Here is a 17,630-nt window from a genome sequence, read left to right as displayed (position 1 = left end):
AAGATGCTGAACGTATCCCGTAAAGGCTTTATACCGCGAGCTGAAAAATGTCGAAATAAAGACGGAGTGATCTTGTCGGATGAACGTGAGGTGATCGAAAGGTGTAAGCAGCATTAATTACAATGAGCACCTTAATGGTGCGGAGACGGAATGTCAAGATAGCAGGGAGAATGACTACATCAGTATGGCGGATGATAGTGATGTGCCGCCCGCCACAGTAGGTGAAGTGATCGAAGCCATCTGACACCTGGCAAAGATAGCATCGCAACGGAGGTTATCAAGATGGGCCCGGAAACGTTGGCTACCTGTTTGCACCGGCTGATAGGCAGATTCTGGGAAACAGAGCAGCTACCGGAGGAATGGAAGGAGGGAGTAATATGCCCAATAAACAAGACGAGCGACAAATTCTCAGATAATCTTTCGCCGTCTATCGCCACTAGCTAGTAGATTCATGAGAAGTTATCAAGCCGGTTTTGAGGATGGGCTATTGACAACAGACCAAATCTTTGTGCTGCGACAGATAACGTAAGCATAGGATACCGCCCGTGTGCTGCTACTCCGTTATTGACCAAATCTTTGTGCTGCGACAGATCCTTCAAAAGTGTCGCGAATACCAAGTGCCTACGATGGATGGTGTACAGTGCCAGTGCTGTATGGAGATATCGGGGGCGTTGCCAAACCCGTTTGAAACACCCAGGGGACTACGATAAATCGATGGTATTTCCTGTCTCCTGTTCAACATCGTGCTAGAAGGTGCAATGAAACGTGCGGGTTTTAACATGAGACGCGCGATCTTCAATAAATCCAGCCAATTTATCTGTTTCGTTGGCGATGGGGACATTGTCGGAAAGACGTTGCAGACGGCAATACTGAGCAGTATACGAAACTGAAACGTGTAGCAGTGAAGGTGAATACGTCTAGAACCAAGTAGCTGTTAGCAAGAGGAACCGAGCGCGATCGAACTCGCATAGGCAATAGTGTAGTAGTAGACGGGGACGTACGGTAGATAAATTTGGGTCGCGTCGTTGATGACGTCGGAAAACAACTGCAGCAGAGAAATACGCAGACGCATTCTTACCGAAAGTTGTACTTACTACGGACTCCACAAGATCGTAAGGTCTGGTAGACTTCACTCCCGTACCAAATGTACCGTATACAAAACGCTAATAAGACAGGTAGTCCTCTACGGGCACGAAACGTGGACAATGCTCGACGGAGACTTGAAAGGACTGGTCGTTTTTGGACGTCGTATGCTTAGGAACATCTTTGGCGGTGTATGTGAAAGCGGTGTATGGAGGAGAAAAATGAACTACGAGCTAGCGCAACCCTCATTGGCGTAGCTAGAGGGGTGCCAGGGGTACCAGGCCCCCTCCAGAAATTTTCTCCATTGGAATTTAAAAACAATGTAGAATGTAGCTCTGATCAGTGGCGTCAATTTATCCGGAAAACCGTGTTCATGCATTATCTGACATAGCTAGTTTCGATCGACTCCCAATATTTCTGTAAGATCTGAAAGATGATAAACATCTGGTCCGTAATTGCGCGGACCATCATGAAGCCCGCTTGGCATTTCTTTACAAAACCCTGCGCTATCGGTGGCAACCGGCGTAACAAGATCATAATCAAATTTTGTTTTTTGGAAGGCACCCCCTAGGCCCCCTCCTGGATAATTTCCTAGCTACGCCAATGGCAACCCTTCGACGAATTCAGTATCCAGAAAGTTGCTAAAGCTGGAAAAGTACTATGTGCGGGACATGTTGTGAGAATACCAGACAACAACCACGCAAAAATGGTGCTCGGGTCGTATCCAGTTGATACTAGATGCAGAGGTGCGCAGCGTGTTCGATGATAAGACCAAGTGGAAAGTGTGAGACAATAATAGTGGAATTGGAGACAGACAGCCATGGACCGAATTTGTTGGCGAAACATTGTTATCCATGTGACATCCTAAAGGACATCGCATCTCATTAACCGTTATGTGTGCAACAGGGTACCCGGGTACCTTTTCAGTTTTAAAATAGTTATAACTCATTCAATTTAAAACATACGTCATTGAAATTTTGCGACATCCTAAAACTCGTTGATCTTAAGTAATTGAGGTTTTTTTGGTGCATATCCATAAAGGGGATTAGCAATGAGAGGCACTTGAATTTTTTTATTACGTAGGAGGGCGACAAGGGTACCCGGGTACCCATGATTTGTTATGCTCATAACTTTGGCTATCCTGAACCGATTCGGATGAAACCAGTGGCATTTGATTCGTACATTTATCTAGTTTTGATTAGATAAAGCATCTGGCCATCAAATGATGTGTAGATCCCGGGAATCGGTAATTCCGGAGCAACGTCCGGTAAAACGTGGGAAGCCGCTTGTTTTGAAAGAATATCAGCATTCAGCAAAGCTATTGGCTTTGAACTTGACATTGTGGACCCTTTTTTCAGCTTATTATATAAATTGGTGACTCTAGATCGTATTGGCCATTCCAGAATTGGGTTCCTGTAGGGTTACAGATGGCCAGTTGGGTACCTAATCCAATATTAGAATTGGTTTAGCGGATCTTTTAGATGTTTTGAACTGATATGGCCAGTTTAGTACTGATTGATAATTTCGGAACTGGTTCCAAATGTATGACGGATGGTTCTACGTTTTGAACTATTCTGATAATGCTAAGCATTATCTTGAATCCTGCGGTATCATCTGTGACTCCGTAGAAATCATTTTCGAAATAACCAATCAAAATACATCGAAATGTAAAAAATATCACTTACCAAACTAATTCCAAGAACTTTGATACCCATATTGCTAGGTTTTACCTCAAATCCTAGACTGGCCACCCATGACCCCACAGGAACCTACTCCGGAATGGCCAACCTGATTCATCTCATTATATGAAATAGTTCATTGTATGAATTTTTAGAGGTTTTATATCCGCATGTCTGATTTTCCTGCAATACAATCAGTTCTCTACCTCTCAGCGGACACTCTGCCGGTATTCCGGATTTTCAGGCCCCGTATGTCTTTTAATGGCCAAATGGCCAAATAATTCAAAACTAGATAAATTAACGAATCAAATGACACCTATTTCATCAAAATCGGTTTAAAATTGTTGATGTTATAACAATATCAATTTTGGGTACCCGGGTACCCTTGTCGCCCTGCTAAAGGTGTTTTTTTTTGTCGCACACATAACGGTTAAAGCTTAGACGGCACATGCTAAATGATCACTGCTTTCACTACCTACCAGGGATGGAAGATCAGTGATTTTGATAAAATCTGTGAGTTATCGCCACACGCATAGATCACAATCCGTACATATCATGACAAACAGTGAATTTTTAGCGTTAATCATAAGATTTTGTTCTCTAAACAGTCTCAGCAGTCGATCACAGTGTTACATTTTACCTAGCTGCGAGAAAAAAGGTCACACATGTTGTTAGTATGCGATTCATACGATGCACACAACCAATCGTCTGTATCTGTTATATTTCTCAACGCAATCATGCAATGAACATGATCTGACGTGAGGTTTGTTATAATCTGTACGGATCGCGACAAAGTGTTTGACGCTTACAAGTGATGTCAATGAATCTGAATCTGATCGCTCCTATGATCTAGATCGCTAGAAGCGATTTTTTCCATCCCTGCTACCTACTCCTTGTTTTATTTTGAAAGTTGGCAACATGTTGCAATACTATTTGCAAATCTTGTATAACACCGTCTTGTTCAATATCATTTAATGAAATGATAAAAATCGTTCAGTAAACTGAACAGTATTGCTCTTGACTTGCCCCGACGGATCAGTTCTAATTCTGGAACAGGCGGATTTCATCTGGAAATGCTCTACAGTCGAAAGATGTACTTAACAATGAAGGACAAATGGATTTAAATGCTTGTAGATTATAATCATAATTATAATTTTTACTTCGACATTATACAACACTTTTCTCTAACAGCGTAAAGTAAGTGATTGCAGTAACGGCTGTGGATGTAAGTGATTCACAATTGCTTCATAAACGCTCATAAAAAGCTCTTTCAATTTATTTCCATTGTTCGTTCCACAATCACTTAACCATCCCTTTCCAGTTTATCGTTGTCAGCTTCTAGCTTTCCGCTGTCAATTTGTCGTTTGTCAATGGGCAGTTTAAATGGAATAAAGCGTGATTTGAATTCCAGCAATTAGATCAAATATTGCAATATCATTTCCTAAAGGAAAACTATAATTTTGCTCCTTAGGTGCAGAACAGAAATAAATTCATCTTTCCTACGATGTTAATGCTGCTGCACTTTCTGATACTAAGTTGGATTAAACTGCTACCTACTTTCGAACGGCTAAGATGGGAAAGAAGCACTGCCAAGCTAGCATCGAAAGCAGGTTGAAAAGCTTAAGCTTTTGCAGGCACTTGAAAGAAACGGAATGTTACTAAAGGGTGGAGAAACTGGCGCGCGCGCTCCTTGAGAAAGGCTTCTGGTCGGTGGCTGTCTGTGAAGGGTGTGTTTGTGAAGACGCAATAGCAATAAAGATAAGAGATTCTCGGTGCTGCTGACGTTAATTAGTTTATATTTCAATGCCATCTTCTGTCGGGGCGTTCCGTTTTGTGATGTGCCTTCGGGGTGTTATCACTGTAAGAGTAACTTGCGATTGTGAAGTAAACTGGCAGTCAAGTTGAACTGCTGCATTATCTGCATATAATTTAACGGCTAAAGACAACTTTCATTTTCCAAGTGCAAGCACATTTTTCACTTTACACTGCGTTTATTCACGTTTGTGATGTGGTATTACGTAGCGTAAAAATCCTAGGAACCGAGAGAAATGTATACGGACCGAGATTAAATGAATCTTCAAGCTTTTTATACTTCTTTAAACAGATCGTAAAGTCAGTTGTAAAGCGCAAACCATCTTTATATAGAGCAAAACGAGTGCCATCAAATCCTTCCATTTCAATTGTTCAACAGAGGAGAAAAGTTTTTCCCTTACAGTTCGGGCTATCATTTTTACGTATTGCAAACCGGTTGGTTTGTATAGCCGAAAATGGCAACGAGAGATATAACTTAACGGCAGCAAGGAAATGAGCTTCCAGAGTTTAATGGTGCTCTCCTCCACAGACAAATGTAATTAAAAACATCTCCAAAAATTCTATTGTGCTGTAATGGGGTATACACTGGCCATACATAGGCCTTTCTTCATTCAATTGGATTAGCCCAGAAGTGTTCTAATTACATCTATACAGATCCGAAAATCTTTACCAACTCTCATTATTGACACCACTGAATCTGAGAACTTTTCTCAGGCAACTGTTCTTCTTGACGGGAGAACCAGAGCCACTGCTAGGGGCCGGGTGGGAAACTTTTACTTCTGCACCAGTCCGGTTCGGTTGCTGAAACTTTGCTACCGAACCGTTTTGCACTACACACTAATGATCCTTACAACACTTGATTGCTGCCGGAGGGCAAAAAGTCACCTAACAAAACTGTTCGTCTTCCTGCTGCGCCCCGCAGTCTCTCGCTTTTCTTGGTTGAATTTGACCATGATGAGGAACGATTGCTCGGATTTAATATGGAAGACGGAGGATGTTCTCTCGGTACGTTCATATGTACGATCCAGAGAAGGATTGGTGAGAAAAGAGGACTGAAGAAGGAAAGCACAATACTAACCCTCATTAAGCTTGCTGATTCGTCGTTGAACCGGCTCAGGAATCTCAGCTTAGTGTATGGTTTGACCGCGGGGCAGAGATTTAGACCTACATAATAAATTCATATACGTAAACACGCTCACAGGCGGACGTACACAGTCTTGGAAAGTTAGAACGGAACGTGCCAGATAGTGGTGGTCAAGCAGACGATGTAACACGTATAAAGATATATTTCCTTAGAGCTTGTTCTTGCAAATTTGCTCGAAAGATATACCTACGCCGGCATATTTGGGCAAATTGCTCTATAAGATTTCACATAATTAAGGCCATTCGCTTCAAGTGATTCCCAATCAATATAAAGCACGCGCACATGGTAAGTCCAAAGTTTTTTTACATCGTCTTTGGACTTTTGACAATATTTAATCATATTTACATGTGACTCGGGTTTTGTGTCAATAAAACAAAATATGAGAGCCGTGAAACGTGCCCACGAATATCAACGAAATGACGAGCAACATTTCAATTTCAAGTCCAATGTGCAAATGAGAGATTCTCTTTGCGTCTCCTCTCTTACGCTTATCACGGCTGCATAAATGCACTTGAATGCGTCTATTTCGACTGAATCCGTTGCTAGCGTTATTGCACTTGGCTAGCTAATCATTGAGAAAAACTGGGTTAAAATGCATTTATGCCGCCGTAATAAGCGTAAGAGAGGAGACGCAAAGAGAATCTCTCATTTGCACATTGGACCTTTTGAAATGTTGGTTGAGAAATTTACTTTTATCTAAAGCTTGCATAGGGTACGAGCGCCATTATTAACCCTATTGCTTATATTGGTCCTATTTTAACTACCATCATTTATATCAATATGGGTTAACAAAAATATTGGAGGTTTTTCATGTAAGTCTCATATACGTTTCAATCTAATACATTTTTAAAGAATTTTGCCGTTTTGAAATACCTCACTGCAAGTTTTATCATCGATTTCTAATCGCTTGATCAATTGGCCTGTTTGAAAAATAAGCTTATGTTCAATTTAAACGTATGACTACGTCTTTGTTTCCAATACCGCGTAGCACTTTGTGAAAACGAAAACAGAAGTGTAACATTTAAATGAAAGATTTCAAATGCTAATTGCTACTATACAACTGAACGAAACTAAACTGTGAACATGTCGTTGGATAGATAAAATGCAAATTTATAGTAACATATTTATAACCATTTTTATACGCTTAATATAAAAATGTATGTAAAGTTGCAAGGTCAAATTTTCCCACACATTTTCTTCATGATTACCTTGTTTCACAAACAGAAACGACAGTTAAACACACGATCTTTGTAGTGTAGTTTTGTTTTACAAAATAAAAGTAGCAAACCACCCCCCCCCCCCCTCTCCCACCCCCGTCCCAACAGGTCGAAGATTATTTACGACGTTTAAACCTATACCAATTTGATATCTGTGCTTGAGAAGTATGGCAAAACCACCCCTTTTCTTCAGCCGATTTTATCTTTAAACATTAATTCTAGTCCAATTTGATGTCCTGAAAGTGAAACGTCATAGAAAACTGAGCGATCATTTTCTCCTTTTGACAGATTCCATTAACGGGAAATTAGCCTCTTTGAACCACAGAGGCGCTGAACAAAAGGAGACTGCAAAACCCACTTATTAAGATAGCGACGCGTCTGGTTGGGTTTTAGGCTCAAATTGTGCCTCTTCCTCCGTCTACTATAGATAACCCAGTAAACCATTTGGTTTGTATATCTCGATTGCAACTGAGGTATACGAAATCATATCTGAACGAAAAAGTTATATTTCACGCCATATAAGAACATATATATACCAAAGTGGAGGCGATATACGTGCGAAAATTTTGACAACTATTTGTAATTCTATTTTGCGCAGTTTTTATAACAGGCAACTAAATACTCCTGAATATATGATATAGATATAATCAAATATTGCAATTGTCTATCCTACTTTATAATTCACAGTCATGAATTGTATATGAAGACACGCACGACTGCAAAACAACTTATTGTTCACTTCGATTTGACATACTCTAATCATTATACAATTCCAATGTGAAATTGACATGAAAACGATTTAATGTGAACTTTCTATTACGATTTTGTGTTATCTGGGCACCGACCGAAAAGTTTAAATCTAACTTGTTTTAACTGGCTGGTACAAGTAGTGTTTTAGAGCTAGTTTGATAAACACGTCAAAAACGATGGGTGTTTCACAACCAGAGCTATTTCACAACAGGGGACATCCCGTATTTTGTGTATTTTGTGATGCCAAAAACGAATATTTTTACCAGTGCCAAAATCGGAGAATTTTAGAGTAGAAATCTCCCTCGCGCTCCCAGCTAGTAACAAAGTACTAGGAAAAAAATAAATCTTCAAAATAATATGTTAATGGCTTTAATAGGAGCCATTTGGGGGCATCCATAGACGTCACGCTTATAGGGGGTGGGGGGTTGACCTAATAGTGACGATTTGTGACGTAGGGGGAGGGGGGTATGAAATTATGTGACGTCACATGAAAAAAAATCAAATGGAAAATTTATTTGGGAAATTATAATTTAGCCTTCATTTTAAGATACAACTATTGAAGGCTTCTATAAAATTAACGTACTGATGGAAATAGTTAATAGTTAAATGTTTTGAATGAACACTTTTTTTTAACATATATGTGTGAACAAAACTCATTTATTCTATGTAGTATGAACTCTCCATTAAGGCTTTACAGAATATGCAGTACACCGCTGAAGAGCTGCTTGAGTACCGTCCTGCCTAAAAGATTTTTGCAACCGCAAATAGCAGTCGCACAAACTCCTGAAGGGTTACGGGATGCTACCAGAGACCCATAGCAATGTTTTCCCTTGATATTCGTGCTGAACTCAATCGATGAACAAAAACTCATACCGAAGTTCCACGGCTGTTTTTAAGGTTTTTCGATATAATTTATACTGCCCCTCACTCAAAAGCTCTCTGAAGGATAGAGTTTAAGCCACTTGCGGATTAAATTTCGCATCCAAGGTAGTGTTGAATGATTGCACGATTGAATGAATACACAAAATGACAAAATCCGTCTTAAAAGTTCTTCCAAAGTGTGTTGCTGCAAGACGGCAGCAGGAAGTCCTGATTCTTTCAACTAGATCAGTCCAATTTGAGTGGATGGATGTAAAGGGCGTGCATATGCGCGAAACACTAATCGACGACACATCAGCGCCTTCTGAAGCGTATCCGATTGCAGCAATTGGAGATCATTTTCAAAATCCGTGAATCGATGACTTATAAGTTCGAAAATGTTCCTTTTTTTATTTGCTGAAATTCATTTGATAGCTTTAAATAAAAAGGTTGGAATGAATATTTAATTTTTTTGTTGTGAAGGGTGGGGCTTGCCGTGACGTGACGTACTTTCTCAGGGGGGGTCACGAACGTGTGACAAAATGTGACAAGGGGGGGAGGGAGGTTTGATTTTGGTCAAAATTTGGGTGACGTACTAAATGGATGTCGCCTTTCTTGATCTGGCTTTACGTTTGTCCGTACTGACAATTATCAAAAAGCAAGCTTTTCGTGCAGATGCTATTTAATTCTTTGCCATCTGAACATATTCACTCTTGTCTGTTCTCTTATTTCGCGACTGCAACCGTCAAGGCACGAAAATTGATTTACATTAGCTGGTCCATGACTGGATATGTCGCCTGTCTGGAGCGTCATGTCTAACCAGCCAGACGTCGCATGTTCGAGTCTCGACTGGGAGAGGCTGATACACCTATCAGAACAGATCAGAATAGAATCGACGCACTAGCCCTACAATTTTCCTGTATTCTTACAGCTGACTGCGAAGTCTGTCGCATAAAACTAAAATATCAAGTTTCCGAATCCGAATGTAGCACCTAGAATTTGCTTTGCAACAAGCAAAAAAAAACAGTCGAACAGTCGAGCAGCGATTGAATGACGATTATGGCTTTGCTTTTATTTTTATGTTATTTCAATAGTCTTTACATCTCAAGAAGGCAGCTCTACGCAACCGCCATAAGTTTATCCTGCTTCTCTATCTTGAAGCAGCAGCAGTAGCAACAGCCACAACCACAAGCTTGAACGTGAACGTTATCGTCGTCCGTGATTGGTAAGCATGGCTAATGGAAATGTATGGCAAAATTTTAACTTGAAAGTTTCCGTTGATGTTCACTATGAAGCGATTGTAAAACAATCTTGAAACGAAATATATAGAATTGCTGCATCTTTTATGAATCGAATGGTATGCGAACCAACAAAATTCGTTCTAAATTGGAAGAGCTACTAGCGTTCAAAATGTTTCATTCCTTTGTGACGCTGGCTTCAATCCAAATTTTGGATTAACACCCTACAGTAAGACGTAGTTCTGCATCAAAAGCGCTTTCGTCTTGACCGCGTACAGAGTCAGATGCAAGGGAAATAACAAAAAACATACCCGGGACTGGTAAATCACTAAACTTGCCGTAGCGACGTCCGGCAACAGACTGCTTGTTTCTATCACACTGATCACACTGGTGGTAGAAGCAAAGTGCAATGTTGAAATTATGTTTGTTGTCGCATTGTCGTCCGGTATCCTTAGGACGTGTCCGGTCCACCGTACCGACTTTCGCTAGACGTACGATGGAAATCTCCAACTAGTGCCTGTAGTTCGCGATTCATACGCCTCCGCCACTCTCCACTTTCAATTTGTACTCCTCCAACCATCGTCCGCAGCACCTTCCGCTCGAACATGGTGAGGGCGCGTGCATCCTCCGTGAGTAGCGTCACGGTTTCAAGTCCACTAAGAAGTACCGGTCTAATAAGGGTTTGGTACTTTGTCAGTTTCGTATGGTGACGCATGCTTCTTGATTGCGTTTGCGTCGCGTAGCGCTTTGTGAAGAACAACCGTGCCCACTGGTCGGATGACCCCCTCCAGAGCGATGTTGAACAGCGTACAGGATGAGCCGTCAGCTCATCTCAACCCTCACCACGTTTCAAATAGTTTTGAGAGTGTCCCCGAGATACGCACGAAACACATCACTCGAATGTAGCTTTGATTATTCGCATCAGTTTATCCGGAAAACAGTGTTCGTGCATTATCTGTCATAGCTGGTCTCGATCGACTGTATCGTAAGCTACGCTGCAATCAATAAATATGTGATACGCGGGTACGCTGTACTCCCGACTTTTCTGCAAGATCTTTGGAAAGGTAAAAATTTGGTCCATAGTTGCGCGGGCACCCGTGAAGCCCGCCTGATAATTTGCTACGAAACCCTGTGCTATCGGTGACAGCAGGCGTAACAGGGTTTGGGAAAGTACCTTGTAGGCGGTGAAGACCTGCGTTATGCCGTGATAGTTGCAGCAGTCGAGCCGAACACCCTTTTTGTAGATGGTATAAATCACACCTGCCATCCATTACTCCGGTAGATTTTTCTCCTCCCAAATCTTGGAAATAAATCAGAGTCGCTGTCAGCGTTTCTCGGTCATGTTTACCAGCGGCTTTTTTGGTTTTCAGCAACCCGATTTCTCGGAGATCAGATGCAGGGACATTACTATCTTCCATGGGCACTCATAAGCAGGGTTGCCACATGCATAAATTATTCTGTTTAACAGATATTTGAAAGAAATCGCCTGTACAGAATCTGTATGCATAGAATACAGATCTTTTGAAAATTACACAGATTAAACAGATTTTTGAACTTTTACATGGGCGTGAAAGAGACGGAAATAGTCAGCAAAGTGACTCTCCGTCTCTTTCACTCTCATTGGTTTGCATTGAACAAATTTTTGCACAACTATTTTTCCTCGCTGTACAGATGGAAAGGTTTTTCCAACAAAAAACACAGAATTTTATGTGGCATCCCTGCTCATAGGTTGACTTCCGTTCCTCCTCCTCATACAACTTACCATTGAGGTGTTCATCGTAGAACTGCTTCCACCTGCCGAAGTCGACCACCTCGCTCGCGCTCGATTTGTGGTTATAAATTCCCTCCTGCGCCCCTACATATCAGATTTCGGTGTTTTGCCAGTTTAGTCTACTTTTTCATAAAACTTGCAAAATTTTGTTTCTCTCCACCGCTTGTTACCATCAAACCAATAATTTTGTATACTCCGAAACTTTTTAGGTAGTGCCTCTTCGATAGCCGAGCCGATTCTACCTCAACCGTCGTCGACGTTTGAAGCATCTAACTCCTCGGAAGAAGGTAGTGCCTCATCTAGTATTCACGCGTAATTTTCAGCACATTGCGGGTTATCGAGCTCCCTAATTTTTTCATCTATTTCTCTCCACTTATCTGGAATGTCCCCCCGAAGAACTCTTACAAGGTGCGAGGCCTATTTACCGTGTCAGTAGCAAAGTTTACCTAGGCGAGGGCTAGACGGCCACAGGCCGCGAGTATTTACCGTCGAGACGCCGTCAAAAGTGTCTGTCATTGCGGGGGCCAGCCCCTCCGCAGAACCCACTTTTATTTGGGTGCATATATTTTCCTAGTTTTAGTGACTAGTTAAGTCTTAGTTATGTCCGAACCAGCTATTTATTAACATTGACTATCAAACTAACTATCAGATCCCAGAGGTCTGGAATAGGATACTCCTAATTTTTGACTGATTTTATTTATTTTTTATGTAATTGTGCTACTTGTTAGTTTTACTTAATGCATGCATATAAACATACAGTACTCCTACAGAGCGACAGTATTGGCTGAGAAACAAATATGACACCGTGTACTGCCAACCTTATATAAAATATCAAACGTTTATATCTCTTCCTCGAAGAGCCTTGAAGCTTTGATATATAGAATTTTACAATTAGAAAATTTTCTGCTTACAACTTTTCAAAAAACCATCTTTACATGCAATAAACACGCTGAATTCGAAAAAAAAAGTCTAAATTAACTCAATATTTATATGCTACAAATGCTACATATAGCCAAAGCTCCGAATTTGAATAGTAGAGTCCCAATTAAGCGTATTATACAAATCTGTTTCGAATATGTTTTCACTGTCCATTAAATCTAAAAAAGAGATGCTAGCGTGTCCCTTCTTACTCCACTCCGGCAAATGACTCAATCTCGGTGAATCGTCTGGCGCTTAGCATCCAAGCATTCTCCTTCTGTCTAAGGGCTTTTCCCTTTTCGGAACGCCCTTCTCCCAGCGTTTATTGACATTCCAACAAGAAACATTTCACTTTCACACTTTTCACCTTCCGAGCCGACCAACGTTCTTCTGCTGTCTGAAGGATGCTCAACTGAAACGGCTCGCTTGCGTCACCTTTGAGTTTCGATTCTCGAGTCTTACTGACTGGCTGTAAGTAGGCTGTGTTCCCGAATGGATCTTCAAAGAAATTTCCCGATTCGAAAGACGGCCCAAGGGGGTGGTCCCCGACAGGTTTAATGAAATTTTGCTTTGAAAATGAGAAACAAAACGTAGAAGTGCCACATGCAGCTGGAGACAGAATATTTCAATCTGTGATGGTAATGAATATTTCAATGAGTGATCTATAAAAACACGTAATAAAAGCAATGTTGACATTGTTTTGTTAAGACGAATGGTAAGAGTTGTCTCTAAAAAAGTGCACCAAGCCTAATTTATTTCGAAAAGAAAACAGTTTTCTTTTAAAGAATCTGTCACTGATCATCATATGTTACTCTTTCTATATGGACTCTTTTTTGTCTGTAACTTAAGCCTATCATCTTTCCCTCACCGAGTATGCTATCACAAATTTACCTGCGAGGAAATTTCCTTCCTTATACTTTTACCGGTCCAACTCAACCGAACGTTCAGATAACGATGTTCGCTTAAAAATAAAAATTCATTTCATCCAGACGGGTATGACGAAAAACGAACGGAAACTCACACACGAATTTAATCCAAAGCTTGTTTTTATTAAATATTACAAACAACCATTCCGTATGGAATTGTTTGCCCCGTTTCGGGCTCGTTCGGTCTGCTCTGAACGGCCCATAAAGCATTCCATGAATCATTAAAACAACTCAACCTAAATTAATTCCAACATTCATCACCGGACCTAACACTCGGTAGACGCACGGTTTATCCTCCGCTACGGTTCTATGTAAGGAGCCTATCTCTCTATCGATGTATGTTTCTCCTGGTATCTGCCTATAGTACACATTTCATTGCCGCACACAAGCTTAGCTGCAGCATGCAAATGACTAGCAAATTGAAATTAAAGCCTTTGATCAAATATGTAATAAAATATATCCTTCCAACCAACGATTGCGCAGCAAATTGCCTGGGTCCTCCAACTTCCAATGGCGTGTCTACAAGCCTCAACCATGCGGCTGTCCTCGTACCTATCATCCCTTGCCGTTTCTCGACAGTCGGAAGTGCGTGTACTGCGTTCTCTTGAACCGTTCGTTTGTTTGCTTAGAAGGAAATCAATTCTAGTCTGTTGAGCCCATTCATCGCGAGCACCCACTTTGCTTCGCTGGAGTGGTCTCCTTTATTTACCGCACTCAGTTGCCTACGTGTGTTCTATACAAGTACGGCGCATCGGTTCTATTCAACGCAATGCCACGGACATACGTTTGAACTGGTGTGAACTCGTCGTTCCTCACTGTAAGACACCTCATGCGGAAACGCTGGTTCCGAAACGTTTAAATCTTTGACAAATACTGTGAACATCGTTTGTTACGTTCCTAAATGACAGTAACGATTTAGATAGGCATTAGGCCAACTGTTCTGCTTCTGTTCTAGTTGAATTGGAAACTGTAAGCAAGCTGAGTCATAGTGTTGACTGGAGGACACGATTTACTGTTTACAAGCATCAATACGACTTGTCACATAATAGCAAGTGAAGGTAATCTATCACTGCATATCTTCTTACTGACTTCCAGCTTATTGATTGTACTAGTAAACAATTTGAATCTTGTTAAATTGTTTACCTAGAATAAATTATATCAAGAAAAATTTTAATTAATAATTATTCATAATTATTTTTCATTTAGACACTATGATTTTCAATCAGTTAGGATTGAAACTTGTTTACTTCAAGAGGAATAACGAAGAAAAATTGCAGTTGAGGCGTTCCGTTTCAATCGCTCCTCAGATAAGCCACGTGGTTTCAAGGAACGACGCGTGATGACCGTGTGAACGGAACTGATAGGGGGTGTGGTTCGAAGTTGTGAATGTTCTTAGCCATTTAATGCTGTCTGGCGAATGTCTCTGCAAACTGAAGACAAACGAAAAAGGACGCAGAGCAGGAAAGTCAAGCAAGGCAAGCTATGAATAATTTATTTTTCGAAAGGGATACTACTTTGAAATTGAAAAGTGGCTTTCACTTGAGATCGTTAACTTTAATATCGAGGGTTGTTTATTTAGCAGGTATAAGAGTTTTAGCCGTCTCGCCTTCCGACGAGAATTAAGACGTTCACATGTTTTTGGGCTAATTGATGTTGAAGTAAAATTGCTCTATAAAGTAATGTACAATGCAATGAAGTGAATATTTGTTTTGACGATTTCGTATGAAAATAATAATTCAAATAATTTTGAGTTGCTTGTAATTACCAGAAATGGAATGTTTGTTGTTGCGTAATTAACTAAGAAGTATGAATAAATTTGGTTTTGACCTTTTATCAATTTTTTTCACTATAATCATTTTTTTTACAATGCAGTTGAGCTACAAAGGAACCCAAGTGCCAACGAATGGCAGATGAGAAAAACCGAGTTAGGGTCTCCACGTTGGATACTACAGCTAGGGCTTGAAATTCATTTTATTCCACAGACTGAGACCGTTAGAGGAATGCTCTTTTGGAGAAGATTTATGTCATTTTCGAGACTGATGTTCCATAACAGTTGCACAGGCCACCACCTACTTATAGAATTCAAAGCAGCGTACGATTCAGTAAAGCGAAATTAAGGTTTTTCAATGAAGCCTATTAGGATGACTCATGCCTTAATGGTTCCAAGTGTCAGAATAGCGGGCGAGATAAGGGACTCGTTTGTTTAACATCACAATACAATGGTTCAGAGCAATGTGACAAACAGTTGAACTGCATTAGAAGGTATTTTTCTAAGCACAGATGTGCAGAGGAATTAAATCAACATGCTGCGGGAATTGGAGATAGCAAACAGAGTATTTTACGGATGGCACAAGTAGGCAGCTAAAGTTCCGCAGTCTCCAAGTTTGAATAAAATTCACATTCTAGAAGACGGCTGAAACTGTCGGTAGCACTTTACGGCCACGAAATGTGGACATTGAATTGGAGCAACCGACGAGTGCTTAGAAACTTTGAGCGTGAGCACAGACAAACAGACAAGACACTCGCATTAATTCCATCGTCCAATCAAAAACCACTGATTTTTCAAAAAAGCATGTTTCGCAACATGGCCACACAGCGGCGCTCGAGCGTTACTTTGAGTTTTCAGTATAAAACCATACAAATGTAAAAACCCTGCAGTATAAAACCCTGCAAATGTAAGCTACTCCACAACATGCAAAACAGAGGGTGCTAGTATGTAAGCAAAATGTGTAGCACGGCGGTTTTTAAAGGATTTTCTTCTATGTGTCATGTCAGTTCGTCAGTGGCGTAAGATAATGACATCAATTCTTGACGATACATTGAACGATGGGGGCGCTTGAATTACTATTTGTATAGGGCGTATAAAAATGTGGTTGTGGTCAAGCGAGTAAAATTAGTATTTAGTATTTAGTAGGCTGGCAACGAAGTGAGAATGTCTAGTGTAGACAATATTTGACAGGGAAGCTTCAACAAATACGAGCAGCGTTCGGGACGATTGAAAAATGACAGCCTAGCGGCTTGCGGTTTCTGTATTTGACATAGAATGGTTGCTATAAAACAAAACTGAGAAAATTAATTACCAATAACAAGTAAAAATAAAAATTATATCGCGGGTTTCAGGGAAGGCTATTACGCGATCATTACCTTAACATGGTAGTTGAGAAAACTCGATTTTCGATATTATTTTTTGGCACATTTTGTATGTGTATGGTAAGCACTATGATACAACATGCCCCAGTGCTAATCGAAAGAATTCCAACTTAGTGCTCATTGAATAAATTGTTATGGCCTAGCAATTACTGTGAAAACTGCTTTTCTAATCGAGACACAGCGGGTCCAGTGTTACTGACATTTCGACTTACAACAAATCTTCACTAACAGCTACAGGCAAAGATTTCATAAAAATCTAACTAGAGCAATTGATTTGAGAAAATTTATTTAAAAATATGCATGTTAAAAAATGATATCTTAATTTTTTCTGATACGGAATGCGTTTTCGTGACAGCTCCCAGTGCGAAAGCTCTAAATGCTGTGATTGCGAAGGCTTCAGTATTAGTGGGGTGTAAATTGTCTGAGCATTATCTGAACCTGAGCAGGCAAAGTTACATACTCTGTCGAAAGTTTATGACCACTGCAAACATCATTTTGATTAATTGTGGTAAAATTAACGGTACTCGCAAGTGATGGAGTGCTTTCCGATTTCCTGTAGGATATGGAATTTGACTGAGTTCACACAGTCCTCCCAGAGCCCTCCGAAATAGTGCGCACCGGTGTTCCACCGCGTCACATTTTCCGCACGCCATCCGAAAATCACGGTACGTGTCACTTGGTCGTTTTTTATAAGTGCGGAAATTTGTGGGACTTCGCTGAAAACGTTGTCGTGTTATCGAAATAAGTTCATTGATTTATTTATTTGTAAAAAAAATTATAATTCTCTTAGTGGTCTGCATTATATAAACACATTATGACAGTAAACTCACACAATAGTACATTTACAAATGTATCATTTACGTGTGAGTCGTCGCTGAAAGTTATTTGCCGTCAAGTTGATGCCGAACTAATAGAAAACTTCATTTAACCGCATTGCCATGAAACAGAGTCATAGCAGTACATAGGTGCAGCAAATTTCTAGTTCTGAGACGTCGTTCGGGAGCATACAAGTTCAATTGACGCAAAATAGCGGGGTAGTCAACATCACCTAAAATTATTCCAGCCAGGAACATGGCTTAAACGT

Source organism: Sabethes cyaneus, chromosome 1 (assembly GCF_943734655.1).
Source record: "Sabethes cyaneus chromosome 1, idSabCyanKW18_F2, whole genome shotgun sequence".
Taxonomy (NCBI): domain Eukaryota; kingdom Metazoa; phylum Arthropoda; class Insecta; order Diptera; family Culicidae; genus Sabethes; species Sabethes cyaneus.
This window is presented reverse-complemented; position numbering follows the sequence as displayed.